This window comes from Dendrobates tinctorius, unplaced genomic scaffold (assembly GCF_039654945.1).
Source record: "Dendrobates tinctorius isolate UK_male_01 unplaced genomic scaffold, ASM3965494v1 ptg000149l, whole genome shotgun sequence".
Taxonomy (NCBI): Eukaryota; Metazoa; Chordata; class Amphibia; order Anura; family Dendrobatidae; genus Dendrobates; species Dendrobates tinctorius.
Genome location: NW_027361816.1, coordinates 2,999,581 through 3,015,459, shown reverse-complemented (window position 1 = coordinate 3,015,459; position 15,879 = coordinate 2,999,581). Strand labels below are relative to the sequence as shown.

At 43.1% G+C, this 15,879-nt stretch overlaps 1 long non-coding RNA gene across 1 annotated transcript in view; it reads left to right on the top strand.

Annotated features, from left to right (window-relative positions):
- The window catches only part of LOC141049789 (uncharacterized), a 42,910-nt gene extending 35,890 nt beyond the window's left edge, over positions 1–7,020 (top strand). The window contains exons 2-3 of the long non-coding RNA XR_012220442.1: positions 3,486–3,583; positions 6,772–7,020. This is a non-coding gene — a long non-coding RNA (uncharacterized lncRNA). The remainder of the gene's footprint in view (positions 1–3,485; positions 3,584–6,771) is intronic.
- The last annotated feature ends 8,859 nt before the right edge of the window (positions 7,021–15,879 follow it).

Sequence of the window (15,879 nt, the reverse complement as noted above, 5' to 3'; positions counted from 1 at the left end):
TACGCTCTATGGGGTGGTTGCATTATACTGTATCAAGGACTATGGGGAATACATTATATGAAGAACTATGGGGTGCATTATACTATGGGAAGTGAATTGTACTACATGGATGACTATGGCGGTGCATTATACTATATTGAGCACTGTGAGGAGTGTATTATACTATATGGAGGACTGAGGAGTGTATTATACTGTACGGAGGACTATGGGGTGTAAACTGTAGATGTGCTGCTGATAACATGATACTGTATGGTGATCTGTTAGTGATCCATTAGTGATTGTTCTGTCCCCATCATTCTTTCTCAGATGGTGGAAAGAGGCCGGGAAACAAGTGTTGAACGACTTCAATATTGTTGATCACACTCATTTTAGCATCCTGAACTCAGCGCATGTAACTACAACCGAAATGCTTCTGTGTGATGTGCAATATGTTAGCATTTGGGACCCCATTTTAAACTTTGCCTAGGGCCCCACTTTGCCTAAAACCGGCCCTGGTGGTAAGGCACAAGCAGATGGAAGGGGATAATAGAGCTTTGCTGAGACCGGATGGTGTACATCGAAGGCCTCTTTCACACTTCAGTTTTTTGCATCAGTTATAATCCGCCAAAAAGGCGGACAAGCGGATCCGTTCTCAACTGATGTGAACGGATGGCACAGGATCCGTTTTCAGACGGATCCTGAAAATGAAGAAATTTAAAGGAATCGCTGGCGAGAGAGAGAGAGAGAGAGAGAGAAAGAGAGAGAATTTTTTTTTTTGTCCGGCACCCAGAAAGAATTTCGGGTTAAATGAGTGTCTGGAGGATCCGCCAGAGAAAAAAACGTTACAAGCTCCGTTTTGAAATCTTTGAGGATGGTGACGGACAGCAACTTTTGGCGGATCCTCACAAAAAACGGATGCAACGGACGGCAATCCGTCACAATCCGCCATTAATGCAAGTCAATGGGAAAAAAACGGATCCTCAAAAAAAAATTGAGGATCCGTTTTTTTTCAAAACCTGGCGGATTGTGACTGATTGTAAAAAACGGAAGTGTGAAAGAGGCCTAACAGATATTGGGCTTGATCGCTTTCTATCGGGGCTGCAAGATAGAATTGAACAGGCCTTGTTGTTGATGGGTGGGGGTCGGAGTCATGTATGAGAACACATGATCCTTCCAAGGCGGGAATGAAAGAAAGGACGCATTGGTATGGCTCGTCGGCTGACTTGCCTGTGAATAGACAACAGGGCATTTGGCGGCGAGCGTGGTTAGTTTATGTGCCTTTCTAAGTGGTTATAAAATATGTTAACCTCTCTCTCTCTTCTGGTATTTTTCCCTCCTCATTTAAGCATGCCATCATACATCCACTACTTAAAAAACCATCCCTCGACCAAAACTGTGCCGCTAACTATAGACCTGTCTCTAATCTTCCCTTCATCTCTAAACTCCTGGAACGCCTGGTCCACTCCCGTCTTATCCGCTATCTCTCAGAAAACTCTCTTCTCGACCCTCTCCAATCCAGTTTCCGCTCTTTACACTCCACTGAAACTGCCCTCACTAATGTCTCTAATGATCTGCTAACAGCTAAATCAAATGGTCATTACTCCATGCTAATTCTCTTGGATCTCTCTGCAGCATTTGACACTGTGGATCATCAGCTCCTCCTCACTATGCTCCGTTCCATTGGCCTCAAGGACACCGTTCTCTCATGGTTCTCCTCCTATCTCTCTGACCGCTCCTTTACTGTATCTTTTGCCAGTTCCTCCTCCTCTCACCTTCCCCTTACTGTTGGAGTCCCTCAAGGATCGGTTCTAGGCCCCCTCCTCTTCTCCTTGTACACTGCCCCTATTGGTCAAACAATCAGTAGATTTGGTTTCCAGTACCATCTCTATGCTGATGACACCCAATTATACGCTTCTTCTCCTGACATCACGCCAGCCTTTCTAGAAAACACCGGCGATTGTCTAAACGCTGTGTCTAATATCATGTCCTCACTATACCTGAAACTGAACCTGTCAAAGACTGAACTCCTGGTGTTTCCTCCCTCTACTAATGTACCTATACCCGACACTGCCATTTCTGTGTGTGGTTCCACTATTACTCCCCAGCAACAGGCCCGCTGTCTTGGGGTCATACTTGATTCCGAGATTTCCTTTGCCCCCCACATTCGATCACTGACTCGCTCTTGTCATCTGCACCTCAAAAACATTTCTAGAATTCGACCTTTTCTTACTTTTGACTCTGCAAAAACTCTTACTGTTTCTCTTATTCATTCTCATCTCGACTATTGTAACTCTCTTCTAATCGGTCTCCCTCTTACCAAACTCTCCCCTCTCCAATCTGTCTTGAATGCTGCAGCCAGGATCATATTCCTCACCAATCGTTACACCGATGCCTCTACCTTGTGCCAGTCATTACACTGGCTACCCATCCACTCCAGAATTCAGTATAAACTTATTACCCTCACCCACAATGCCCTCCATAGCTCAGCACCACCTTACATCTCCTCCCTTGTTTCAGTATACCACCCTACCCACGCCCTCCATTCTGTTGATGACCTGAGGTTAACATCCTCAATAGTCAGAACCTCCCACTCCCGTCTCCAAGACTTTACACGTGCCATGCCAATTCTTTGGAATGCACTTCCCAGGTCAATGCGATTAGTCCCCAATCCCCACAATTTTAAGCGTGCCCTGAAAACGCATTTATTCAGACTGGCCTATCGCCTCAACACATTAACCTAATCTATCCCTGTGTGGCAGAGCCAAAAGTTTTACCATAACCAGATTTCCCGCATCATGTTCCCACATGCTTTATGCATCCATTAGCCCTCTGTGTCTGTACTGTTACACACTTAACATTATGGCTGGTCCATACAGTCAGGGCAACTGTTACCACCCACCTTTCATGTCTACCTCTTTCCTCATAGACTGTAAGCTTGCTAGCAGGGCCCTCATTCCTCTTGGTATTTGTTATAATCTACTGTATGTGATTATTGTTATGCTGTAATGTCTATTGTCTGTACAAATCTCCTCTGAAATGTAAAGTGCTGCGGAATATGTCGGCACTATAAAAATAAAATTTATTATTATTATTAACAGTTAAAAGAAATGCTTTAATAAAGCTGTGACCGACCTTCACCCATCAATTAAGTGTTCTGGTTTTATTAGTGTGTTTATGGTTAGTTTGGTCGGGGTCTCCGCAGTCTGGCAGGCACGGCACTGACTAAGAATGGTGCCTCTGACTGTGGTGCCCCTTCTTCCTGGTTGCCATGGCCACGTTAGGTGTCTCTCCACACTCATTAATATGTAAAAGGGGCGGTTTTATACAAGATGGGGACCAATTAAAATGAATGATTTGTTCAGCCCCTTTCTGGGGATTATAAAAGGATGTCTTACCCTCCTCTTCCCCTTCCCCCTCTGTGAACGAGTCCTGGAAGTGCTTTTACCACCCTCCCTCCCCTTTTTTACTGTTTATCTTGTAATGTTGGCATTTTCTTTATTTTCTAGATACAAGTCACAGCAGGAATGAAAGAAAGGACACATGGGTACGGCTCGCTGGCTGTCTTGCCTGTGAACAGACTACAGGTCATTTGGCGGCGAGCGTGGTTAGTTTATGTGCCTTTCTAAGTGGTTATAAAATATGTTTGTCACGCCATCTCTGCATACTCACCCAGCCATCGCTCCCACGCCGCAGCCCCTCGCCGCCCGACAGCCACAGCAGTCACCTCTGACAGGCACCTTCTGCTTCTTGTGCTCCGGCTATGCTCTGACCCGGAAACACCCCCTGACCAATGGCAGACCAGACAGGGGCATATCAGGCCACTTTCCCCTGAGGGAGGCGCCTGATCGTTGTATTCCCTTGCACACTGGGCCTCGCTTCATTGTGTGCTCTCTGCAGTCCTGCAGTCCCGTTCTCTTCTGCTCCCTGCAGCAGCCTCTCAGTCCTGTTATCCGAGTTCCCTGCTGTATTCCGCATCCTGCCTCCGGTGCTCCCTCCGTCCTTCTCCAGTCCTGCCTGCGGTGTTCCTGTTCCATCCTTCTCCAGACCTTCCGTCCTACTCCAGCCCTGCCTCCGGTGTTCCTGTTCCATCCTGCTCCAGTCCGGCCGTCCTACTCCAGTCCTGCCTCCGGTGTTCCGGGTCCATCCTGCTCCAGTCCTGCAGTCCTACTCCAGTCCTGCCTCCGGTGTTCCTGTTCCATCCTGCTCCAGTCCTTCTGTCCTACTCCAATCCTGCCTCCGGTGTTCCAGTTCCATCCTGCTCCAGTCCTTCCGTCCTCCTCTAATCCTGCCTCCTGTGTTCCTGCTCCAGCCATCCCTCCACATTCCAGTCTACTGTCTTACTCCATTCCTGTCCCCTGTGTTCCAGCTCTGTCCTGTCATCTACACTTCAGTCCCACACTCCTATTCCAGTCCATCCTGAGCCGCCCCTCTCGGTACCAGCTACCGTGGTACTCGAACCCCTGGACCTGCTCCTAATGGTCCCTGTATAGGGGTCGGTTCCACCTGGCAGCTCGCCCGGGGCCCCTCGGTGCCACGGTCCAGAGGGTCCACTCCTGGAGATTCCAGCTCCAGAGCAGCCACGCTAACAATGTTAACAGTTAAAAGAAAGCTGTGATCAACCTTCACCTATCAATTAAGTGCTCTGGTTTTATTAGTGTGTCTAAGATTATGTGTGGGAGGGACCATGGTGATTTTGGTTGGGGTCTCTGCAGTCTGGTGGATGGAACCTAAAAGCAGTTATTCCCGTTTTAGCCATCAAATTAGAGAATTGGATAACCTTTTAAAGGGTTTTTCCCTCAAAGTTCATTTTAATCAATAGATTTTGGAATAATAATAATTTCCACAATTGGATGTGTTTAAATAAAATGTTCCTGTGCTGAGATAATCTTATAACTGTGCCCCTGCTGTGTACTGTGTAATGGCGGAGCATGGTCTGATCATACCACAACTCCTGGAGAGGGAGCAAAAGAATATGCAGACAGGACAGCATTAGATCACAACTGATTGTTTATTTGAGGTAAAACATTTTTTAAAAACAGTCATGGAAATGCTTTATCTCACAAAAAAATCATCTGTGATCTCCTGCTGTAATGTCTGTATACTCTCTTTGTATCCTCCCCTGCCCAGGAACTGTGGTATGATCAGACCAAGTTAATGTACGGTCAGACACAGCCATTACACAGTACACAGCAGGGGAACATTTATAAGATTATCTCAGCACAGGAACATATTTTAAGAACACATCCAATTGTGGAAATTATTATTATTCCAAGATCTGTTGATTGAAATAAACATTAAAATTAACTTTGTTAGTGGGAAAACCCCTTTAATAAATGACTTTTAATTGATTACATACATTTTAGCATTAGTAATCTAGTTCTCTCCCTGATTATGTTCCATATCATTACAATGTTCTTATTCTCATACTTTACACTGTTTTTACAGCCTTTTTGTAAACTCAATCCTCCAGTCACCAGGATTGCATCACACATATACACTCACTGGCCACTTTATTAGGTACACCTGTCCAACTGTGTGTTAAGACTTAATTTCTAATCAGCCAATCACATGGCGGCAACTCAGTGCATTTAGGCATGTAGACATGGTCAAGACAATCTCCTGCAGTTCAAACCGAGCATCAGTATGGGGAAGAAAGGTGATTTGAGTGCCTTTGAACGTGGCATGATTGTTGGTGCCAGAAGGGCTGGTCTGAGAATTTCAGAAACTGCTGATCTACTGGGATTTTCACGCACAACCATCTCTAGGGTTTACAGAGAATGGTCCGAAAAAGAAAAAAAATCCAGTGAGCGGCAGTTCTGTGGCCAGAAATGCCATGTTGATGCCAGAGGTCAGAGGAGAATGGGCAGACTGGTTCGAGCTGATAGAAAGGCAACAGTGACTCAAATTGCCACCCGTTACAACCAAGGTAGGCAGAAGAGCATCTCTGAACGCACAGTGCGTCGAACTTTGAGGCAGATGGGCTACAGCAGCAGAAGACCACACTGGGTACCACTCCTCTCAGCTAAGAACAGGAAACTGAGGCTACAATTTGCACAAGCTCATCGAAATTGGACAGTAGAAGATTGGAAAAACGTTGCCTGGTCTGATGAGTCTCGATTTCTGCTGCGACATTCGGATGGTAGGGTCAGAATTTGGCGTAAACAACATGAAAGCATGGATCCATCCTGCCTTGTATCAACGGTTCAGGCTGGTGGTGGTGGTGTCATGGTGTGGGGAATTTTTTCTGGGCACTCTTTGGGCCCCTTGGTACCAATTGAGCATCGTTGCAACGCCACAGCCTACCTGAGTATTGTTGCTGACCATGTCCATCCCTTTATGACCACAATGTACCCAACATCTGATGGCTACTTTCAGCAGGATAATGCGCCATGTCATAAAGCTCGAATCATCTCAGATTGGTTTCTTGAACATGACAATGAGTTCACTGTACTCAAATGGCCTCCTCAGTCACCAGATCTCAATCCAATAGAGCATCTTTGGGATGTGGTGGAACGGGAGATTCGCATCAGGGATGTGCAGCCGACAAATCTGCGCCAACTGTGTGATGCCATCATGTCAATATGGTCCAAAATCTCTGAGGAATGCTTCCAGCACCTTGTTGAATCTCTGCCACGAAGAATTGAGGCAGTTCTGAAGGCAAAAGGGGGTCCAACCCCTTACTAGCATGGTGTACCTAATAAAGCGGCCAGTGAGTGTAGATAACTGCCCCCAAATAAGAAGAAGGTTTTTCACTAAAGATTACAATGCTGAAAAATTCTATTTTTCTTTCAGGCTTCTCAATCACAACTATAGACATTGCTAAATGACAGTAGTGTCCTCTGCTGCCAATAGGATGAATTACAGAAAAACCACTGTACAAACAATGCAATCCGAGAACCTGATGGGAGAGGATGAAGCTAGTAATCAGCGATCACTATGATCATGGTTTTGCATGTTGGATTTTTTCCAACAATAGGAATAGGTAAAGAAACAGAGGGAAAAATATAAACTTCCCATGATACCTATCGTTACTAGTTTAGGACATGCAAGTTGTATCTAAAAAATAAAAAATCATAAAAAAAATGCTGCAAAACTGCAAAGTATGGACTGAGGCTTGCTTATTTTTTATGTTTGTTGCAAATGTTATACTAATTATTATATGTTTGCTGCAATATAATAATTATTTCACCTAGACTAATGCAAACTTCTCATACGGAGAATAACTCTAGAATTATACAATGTCACCTAATACAAACTTCAGCTATAGAGAAGATAGTGGATAGTCTACACACCCCTGTTTAAAATGACAGGTTTTGTCATGTAAAAAAAAAAAATCAACTTTTACCACCTTTAATGTCACCTATAATCTGTATAAATCAATAAGACTCAAACTGAAAAAAATTGAGTGCGAAAAAAAATAATAAAACTGCATAAGTATGAACACCCTCTTATAATTGGGGATGTGGTCGTGTTCCAAATTAGCCAATCACATTTAGGCTATGTGTACACGTTGCGGAATTGCCGTGGAAATTTCAACTCCCTCCCTGCCGCGGGAAATACACTAGAATTCCGCATGCATAATTTCCACGTATTTCCCATGTTTCAACTAGCGTTTTCCAAGCGATCTGTAGCATCGCTTGGAGAACTGATTGACAGGTTGGTCACACTCGTCAAACATAGTGTTTAACAAGTGTGACCAACTTTTTATTATTGAGGCTGCCTATGCAGCATCAGTAGTAAAAGATATAAAGTTAAAAATAATTAAAAAAAATTTAAAAAAATCGGGTTTTTCTCACCTTCCGGCGTCCCACGCAGCATCCCCGATCCTTGTGATGCTCCCGGCAAGTTCCGTTCCCAGCGATGCCTTGCAACAATGACCCCAGATGACATAGCATCTCGCGAGACCGCTACATCATCACAGGTCATTGTCGCAAGGCATCACTGGGAACGGGACATGGCATGAGCATCGCTGAGGCCTGGTAAAGCTGCGTGGGACGCCGGAAGGTGAGAATATCATGATTTTTTATTTCAATTCTTTTTTTAACAGGGATATGGTACCCACGGTCTGGAGGACATTTTTCGCTTACTTTGCGCATGGTGGGCATAGCTACATGCAGAAAGTAAGCGGAACAATGCATTCCTATGTGTGCGGAATTCCCGCGATTCCGCACAAAGAATTAGCACAGCATGTGCAGAATGCCATTGAATACAAAGGCTTGCTTATTTTATGCGTTTTCGCAGTGTTTACGCCGCGTTTTTGCGGTGAAAAAACGAGGCAAAAACGCATAAAATACGCAGGAATTCCGGACGTGTGCACGTAGCCTTAATCTCAAACTAAATACTAGTAAGTACACAGCTGCCATCATTTACAGTGATTCTGATTAACCCCATATAAGGATTAGCTGTTCTAGTAGGATTTTTCATAAATTTTCTAAGCTGCAAACAGCTTACAACACAGCAAAAGGATCTCAATGTTGAAAGTTATCAGTACAAAAAAAATTTCAAGGCATTAGATATACCATAGAATAGTGTGAAGATGGTCATCAACAAGTATAAATTCTTCTATTAGAAATGCCACAGCTGCTATAATTATTATTTATTTATTTTAGTTCATTATTTTATTAAAGTTGAGTTTCTGATGCTCTTCTTTCCCCTTAATACAATGTATAAATGGCTGTAATGTATAATTACAGTGAATGGTACAGTAACTGTTAATTTCTGATTAAAGAGATTATACACTTCAAACAATTACAGTTTGTTAAAAGAGTCTCTCCACATTAATCTGATAACAGATTATCCCCTGATAGGGTGCCACAGGGCCACCACAGGGCAAATTAGGCATAGCACTGTTGGTATTAAAATCAATAGGTTGTCTATGCAAGATAAGGCAGTACAAGCTCTCAAGGAGGAACGAGAAGCACATGGTTATTGCTCTCTTTTCTTGCCAAAAAATGAGGATCTAGTGGAGCTCAACTATCAACCAGTTCAAGATCAGGACATTTTCCCTCATCTATGACCAGGCACGTCAACATTTTTGGGTTTATTTAGACATTCAACTTTAAGTGTTCTAAAATGTATTCTCTTTCAGTTATTCAAATAATTTTTGCTTTTCATGGAACGTGGGAGTTTTTTATTTTCATTTTTATATTTGTATTTTTCTTTTTTAAGATTACAAAGGGCTTGTAAAATCTATTTCAATTTGTGTTCCATTTTCTGTAGCAATTTTACATATCAGATAAAAAAAAAATTTCTGGGGAGGTGCCTATGGAGTGATTTGGACTTGCAGTGGCTTTCTTCTTTTTTTATTTTTGTTTTATTTTGATTTTTCTTTATAAATTTATTTTTCCATTTTATTTCACATATTGTGCCCCTTTTGCCCCCAAAAAGGTCATAAAAGACCACGGAAGGCCTTTGCGACAGTTATATACAACCTTCTTTTTTTTTTTTTTTAAATTGCTGATTGCAAATTCAACTTCCTGTTTGCATGATTTTTGTCTGCTAAGACCAAGTTCACACTTTCAGTATTTGGTCAGTATTTTACATCAGTATTTGTAAGCCAAAACCAGGTGGTGATGTGTTTCCATGATAAGTTTCCTTGGATTGTTCCACTCCTGGTTTTGTCTTATAAATACTGTTGTAAAATACTGACCAAATACTGAACGTGTGAATGTCGCCTAAGACTCAGCAGCTCCTACTCCCTTCCCAGCACTTGTAGATCACATGAATGCTAGTACAGGAGGAAGAAGTGCTGCTACTGTTTCCTAAACTGTATGTTCAGCATTCATTTAGCACTGTCTGTATACACAGCGACCAGGAAGGTCAGAAATGGTAATAAACCATCTCTGCCTTCTCTATGGGGAGACTCTTTGCTCCTGCACTGTAAAACAATATATAAGAGCAGTAGGATCCTAACATTGTAGTTTTACTTTAAAAAATAATCCACTCTCATTATTGTGAGACACTTTCCATGCGTTTATGTAAATTTATGGGTTAATGTTATTCATCTGCAAGGATTACATTGGACTACATACGCCACAGATCACTGCTGCTTTCTTGAGGTTATACTTTTGGCTTATGCAGCGATTGGGATTTGTAATTACACCAGCAAAATCTCCTGAAGGACTCGAAAAGTTCAGAGGTACAGAAAGGCTCCAATTCAAAGGAACACTGTCTGCTCCATTCTACTTAATATTTTCTCTGAAATAAACAGCCCGACGGGAAAAATAAACTGTCTCCTGACACGAAAGCGCTGTCACATTAACTGGGAGGGCATGTGAGGAACAAGGGGTTCACTTTTCCAGGAGGAGCAGGACAAACTATCGTAAATTCGGCAGGGTAAGGGAAGGGAGGGGAAAAACAAAATTAAACAAGGTTAAAAAAAATAAATAAAACAAAAAAACACATTACTAGATTGAGCCTGACTTATGCACTCCAACTCTTTCTGGGTTGAAGGCAAGGTTGCCAACCTTCTCCTGAAGTGTCTGAGTCTCTTTCCTGCGCTCCTAAGACCGTTTTCCATTTTCTCATTGCTCCTTTCCTCCATTGGAGGTTTTCGGCTGGAGCTGCGGTGGAGACCTGATATCCTTTTCTGCCTCTGGGTTGCTTCCTAAGCGCTCCTTTATGACCGCTTATCACTGACTCTCAGAAAAAAATAAAGACAGCCCATGATTTTTATTGCACTGTGTCAATGTAACTCAAAACCAAACCATCCATGTAATGAAAAGATATCGACGTCACTCAGCCACTCCCTCCTCATTCTCAGGCTCAGAACTTTCGTCGTTCCATTCCAGTGGCTCCATGCAAAATTTCTAGTAATGATGACACAAGTGAGCATCTGGCAACTGCGAGTACCGCAGCTAAACACCATTTTTAAATTGGGGATGGTTTGATTAGCTTAAATTTTTACAAATCCAGACTCCTAATGTCTTCCTGCAGGCTGGGTAGGTCTGAAATAATTTCAAGTTTCCCCTTTCAAATCTCTAAGGCCAGATGTTCCCGTTATCGAAGCAAAAAGGAAAATATGGTGTATATAAGGCATGAAATATCCAACTATCATGGTTGTGGACAGGGTTCCTTCCCTGTTCTCTCAGGGTAAATTTTGTATGGCCTCCTTTTGGTTTGGGGAGGGCTATATTCACCCGCCTTCGTCTGGGGATCCTTGTCAGTGATACATCTGTCTTGGCTGTGTGCCTGACCCACTGGTGTGCTTGCATACTGTGTAGTCCGTTTGCTTTCTCGTGTGTGATCCGGACCGTTTTCTCGTTCTGTGCATTGCTTTGTGATTCTGTGCTTACTGTTTGTTTCTGGCTCTGACCTTCGGCTTGGTACTCTTACTAATCTCCTGTCTGCCCCGTTTGTACTGCATCGCTATCTTCGGCTACCTGACCTTCTGCTACGTCCTGACCACTCGCAGCGTCTCACTCTTTGGCACTTAATCGACCTCCTGGCTTGACTTTGGCATGTTCAGACTACTCTCCGGTTTCTCCGGTCACCGCCGCTAATTGGCATCTGGCTCCACCTCTGGCCACTCCCCCGGTGGTCACGTGTTTCAGGTCCTGCGCTCCAGCAGGTAAGCTCACCGCAGCACCTCCCTCTCACCTCCTGTCCTTCTGTATCTCGTGCACAGACTCCTGCTGTAAGTCTGCAGGAGAGTTCTTGATACCAACATAATACAATGAATACAAAATATGTAAATAACCGTAATTTTATTGATCCAAAAAACTACAGAAAAATACTTGTAAAAACAATTAAAAACAAGGAGTAAAGATATTGCAGGAAAGCACATTAGCCTTGTCATGTTACAAAAGGTCAGAAGCAAAAAAATTCCACAGCTGTCCAATAAAGGTAATATGGGGCAGATGGGGGGTTGCCCACAACACTGTGAATAAACTTAGTACATATACACAGAGAAAATGATGCAATATAGAAGAATGATATTAAAGGTATTTCACACGATCGAGCAACAACATCATATAGGCCACATGATTAAATCACAATGTCTTAAAGAAACATAATTGTGTACAAAATGGTGGAATTCTATACAAAACAAAAAATAGAACATCCATACAGACCTCCAGTGATGCAACTCGCCATGAGGGGAAAAGAAGGCTGACCCCACCACACATTATGATACTGCAATATAGCTTCCTCAGGAAAAAAAGTGCTGGTGCATTGTGTGAAGTTTGTATATAAAAGGTAATATCTCAACTTTAGTTGGCGTGTGTGTCATAATGGACCGCACAGCCGGAAATAACATGAGCCATTGTGTTCTACAGTGAACCACATATCCGGAAGTGATGCAAGCCGAACATCCAGAGAAGCCAGCATCTGAGATATCCAGAGGACATCCTGGAAGGAACTGAGTACTTTCAGGATTCGTACCCAGCAGCTCGTCCTTCTGAGCTATTCAGCTTACTGGACGGTTCCATGTTAACCCAAATACTTGTACCTATGTTGTTTCTGTTGGTTTTCACCCTGAGTTCCTGTTTGTCTCTTCTGTGAGTTCCTGTTTGGCTTCACCCTAATTGAAAACTCTATATAAACCTGGCATTGCATTCTCTTCCTTGCAAGATTATTGAGCTACCAACCTTTAGTCAATCTTCCTTTCACCTGCTGCTTATCCTTATGACTGTATTGCTGCTCCATGTGCCGACCCCTGGCTATCCCTTGCCACACTACATGTTGCTCCTTAAAACTGCATTGCTGTTCCTGTGTACTGACTCCCTGGCTATCCCTGACTATGCTACCTGCCACTGCTGCTCCTAGTGGTTGCAATAACACTATTCCAACCCAGGTCAGTCCATAACACTGTGGGGCTAAGTAGGAAAAGAGGAATTTGAATTTGGGAGAACAGAATTCCCTGGATTTTGTTTTGAGGAGGTGAGGAGCCAAAGCGCTTTTCCAAAGACTTTGTGGTATCAGTAACATGGAAGCCTCCTATATTTCCTTTAACAGATGACGGACCCTAGTGATGACTTGCTTTTTTATGGATTGAGTTGAGGCTTTTGTTGGTAATATTTTACATAACATTTTGGATCACATTTATCAGGCGTTCTGTGCTGAGGACTTATATTGGGGTTTCCATCTAAATCTCCAAATGACTTTATTTAGATGAAACCCCCAAAGGATCCATTGACTATAATAAGGCAGCAGAGTTACGCTCCGTCTGGCCTCTATTCATCGTTGTCCTTTAGAAGTGCACAAAACTGTGACCGACCACACTTTTATGCACTCTTAAAAACGAACACCCCTGGATCATAGACCAGATGGCATCCACAGAGGTTCCATCTGAATCATGTATTTCAGAGATTTACGTGAAAACCCAAGTGTAAGTGCTCAGCATAAAGCGCAGGATAAATGTGAACTGAGCCTTCCTGTAATCTTTGGGAGTCAGAATGAGCAAATTAACAGCAGGTCAAAAATTGTTTCGATTTATTTTATACACCAATCTTTGTGCGGTATATGTGATTAGATGACTTTATTTTTCGCGTCGGTGTAATTACAGCGATACTAGATTTATATTGTATTTTTATGCTTAGCTGCACTCACACAATAAAAACGCCATATTTTGGCAGCCTTAAATTTTCTATATTACTGCCGACAGAGTAATGTGAGGACAAGTTGATGTTTTATTGGTACCATTTTCGGGCACATTACATTTTTTGATCGCTTTCAACTCCAATTTTTGTGTGGTAGAATGAACAAAATCTTGGAATTCAGGAATTTTTTTTTTCTTTTTTTTATGCCATTCACTGTGTAGTAAAAGTGATGAGACAGATTTATTCTTCGGGTCAGTACGATTACTGCGATACCACATTTATATCTTTTTTTTATGTTTTGGTGCTTTTACACAGTAAAAGCTATTTTATAGAAAAAATAATTGTTTTTGAAATGCTTTATTCTGAAAGCTATTTTTTTTTTCTTTAAACTTTTTCACTTAGTCCCTCTACGGGACTTCCATGAAAGGTCGTGCAGGGGTTAACAGTCCTGTAGAACATACATCCTGACTTACAGTTGAAGTTTTTTCTGATGTTGTCGCTCACTTTACCATCTGACAACTCCCATGACAACTTCTTCCAGCCAGGTCTTTATTGCAGAGATTACAACACAGACATACATGACTTCTTACATTTCCTGCACCGTTCCCATCTATCCCCAATCTGCACAAACTCCTCATCCTGAGGTACCCCAATGCTGAGCCGCGGCTGCCGTATGTGTCCCTATTACTGCATCTGCTGTGTGCCACCAAAATCAGGCTTCTCTTAGTGACCCATATAATAAGGCTCACCACTATGCCCCTTAAAATTAAAATGACTCCTTGGTGTCCTCTACATTTTCAAAATTTCGCTATAGAAAATCTTAATGCCCTGTGCAAGTGCCCTAGAAAACAGTGCCCATATTTTGCACCTTACAAAGTAATAATGCCCTGTGTGCACCTCTGATGGTCACAATACCCTGAGTGCCCCTATAGCAAAAATGCTTCTTTAATTAAGAATTAAAATGTAATAATGTCCCGATTCCCCAAATTTACAGCTCACCTATACACAGTATGATGTCGCCACAGCTCCACTATACTCTGTATAAGACCCCACAGTAACCTTCACATAGTATGACAGACCCCCACAGTAGCCTCCACACTGTATGAGGGCCATCAAACTTTATGATGCACCCAAATTTTATGAAAGCCCCTACAGTAACTCCCTAACTGTATCAGAGCTCCACACTGTATGAGGGCGCCCCACAGTAGCCACTAAACTGTATGAGGGCCCCCCACAGTAGCCCCCATACTATATGAAGACCCCCCATACTTTATTAGGCCCCCACAGTCACACCACAAGTACTAATTAAAGTAAAAACATAATATAAGCATCTAAACCTGGATCTTGACAAGTCCAGCGGCAGACAGTGGCATGGTGCAGGCAGACCAACGCGTTGGTGTCATCTCACCAGTGAGCGCACTGGACTGCAGAGTCCCTGCACAGTGATTTCATTGTGCCGCGTGGCATCACTTCTTCCTGTGCATCATCCTACTGTTCTTTAGGCTGTAGGCTTAAAATGACCTGTGGACTACAGAACAGAGAGTGGTACTGCCAGGAGACTATGCTCCCTGCTTTACCACAGATCTTAGTTGTGCACACTGATAAAGTTAAGAGTAGAAGTCGTTCCGGGTAGGACCCTTGAAGCGAAGGTCCCGGGCGACCATCCGTTCTGCCCTGGTGGTAATTCCACTACTGGTTATAGCTCTTGGAAAAATCAAAAACAAAAGCAAAAAACTGGAAAATCGTTCAGTCAGTAAAAAGCTAATGAAATGTGGATGATGAGTCACTGTGTCATTGTAGCGCCGCATCTCTGCCTGCAGTCCCTCTCTCTGCAGAGATAACAGCATACTCACCGCCGAGGCTCCGGTCATGCTCCTTCCGGGTCTGCTGCTGCCTGAGGTGTGTGCACTCCTAGCAGGTCTCCAGGCACTCTGCTTAGAGCACACGCATGCACACTTCCTCTTTCTTAAAGGAGCCGCACGCGTTCCTCTAAAGCAGAGGTCTCAAACTGCATTCCTCAAGGGCCGCAAACAGGTCATGTTTTCAGCATCTCCTTGCATTGCACAGGTGATAATTTAATCACCTGCACAGATAATGATTCCAGCACCTTGTGCAATGCTAAGGAAATCTTGAAAACGCATGGTTTGCGGCCCTTCAGGAAAGACCTCTGCTCTAAAGTGTCCCAAGCTAATAGCTGGAGGCCTCTTACTATTTAAAGCGCCTCCTCCAACATGGAGGTGCATGTGCAATATTGTGAGTTTGTCACCATGTTCTCAATATAGAGATTATATAATACTCCGAGGTCAGATGATTCCACTAGTTGTGGCTTCAACCAGAATATTACGAATAAAGACAATGATAA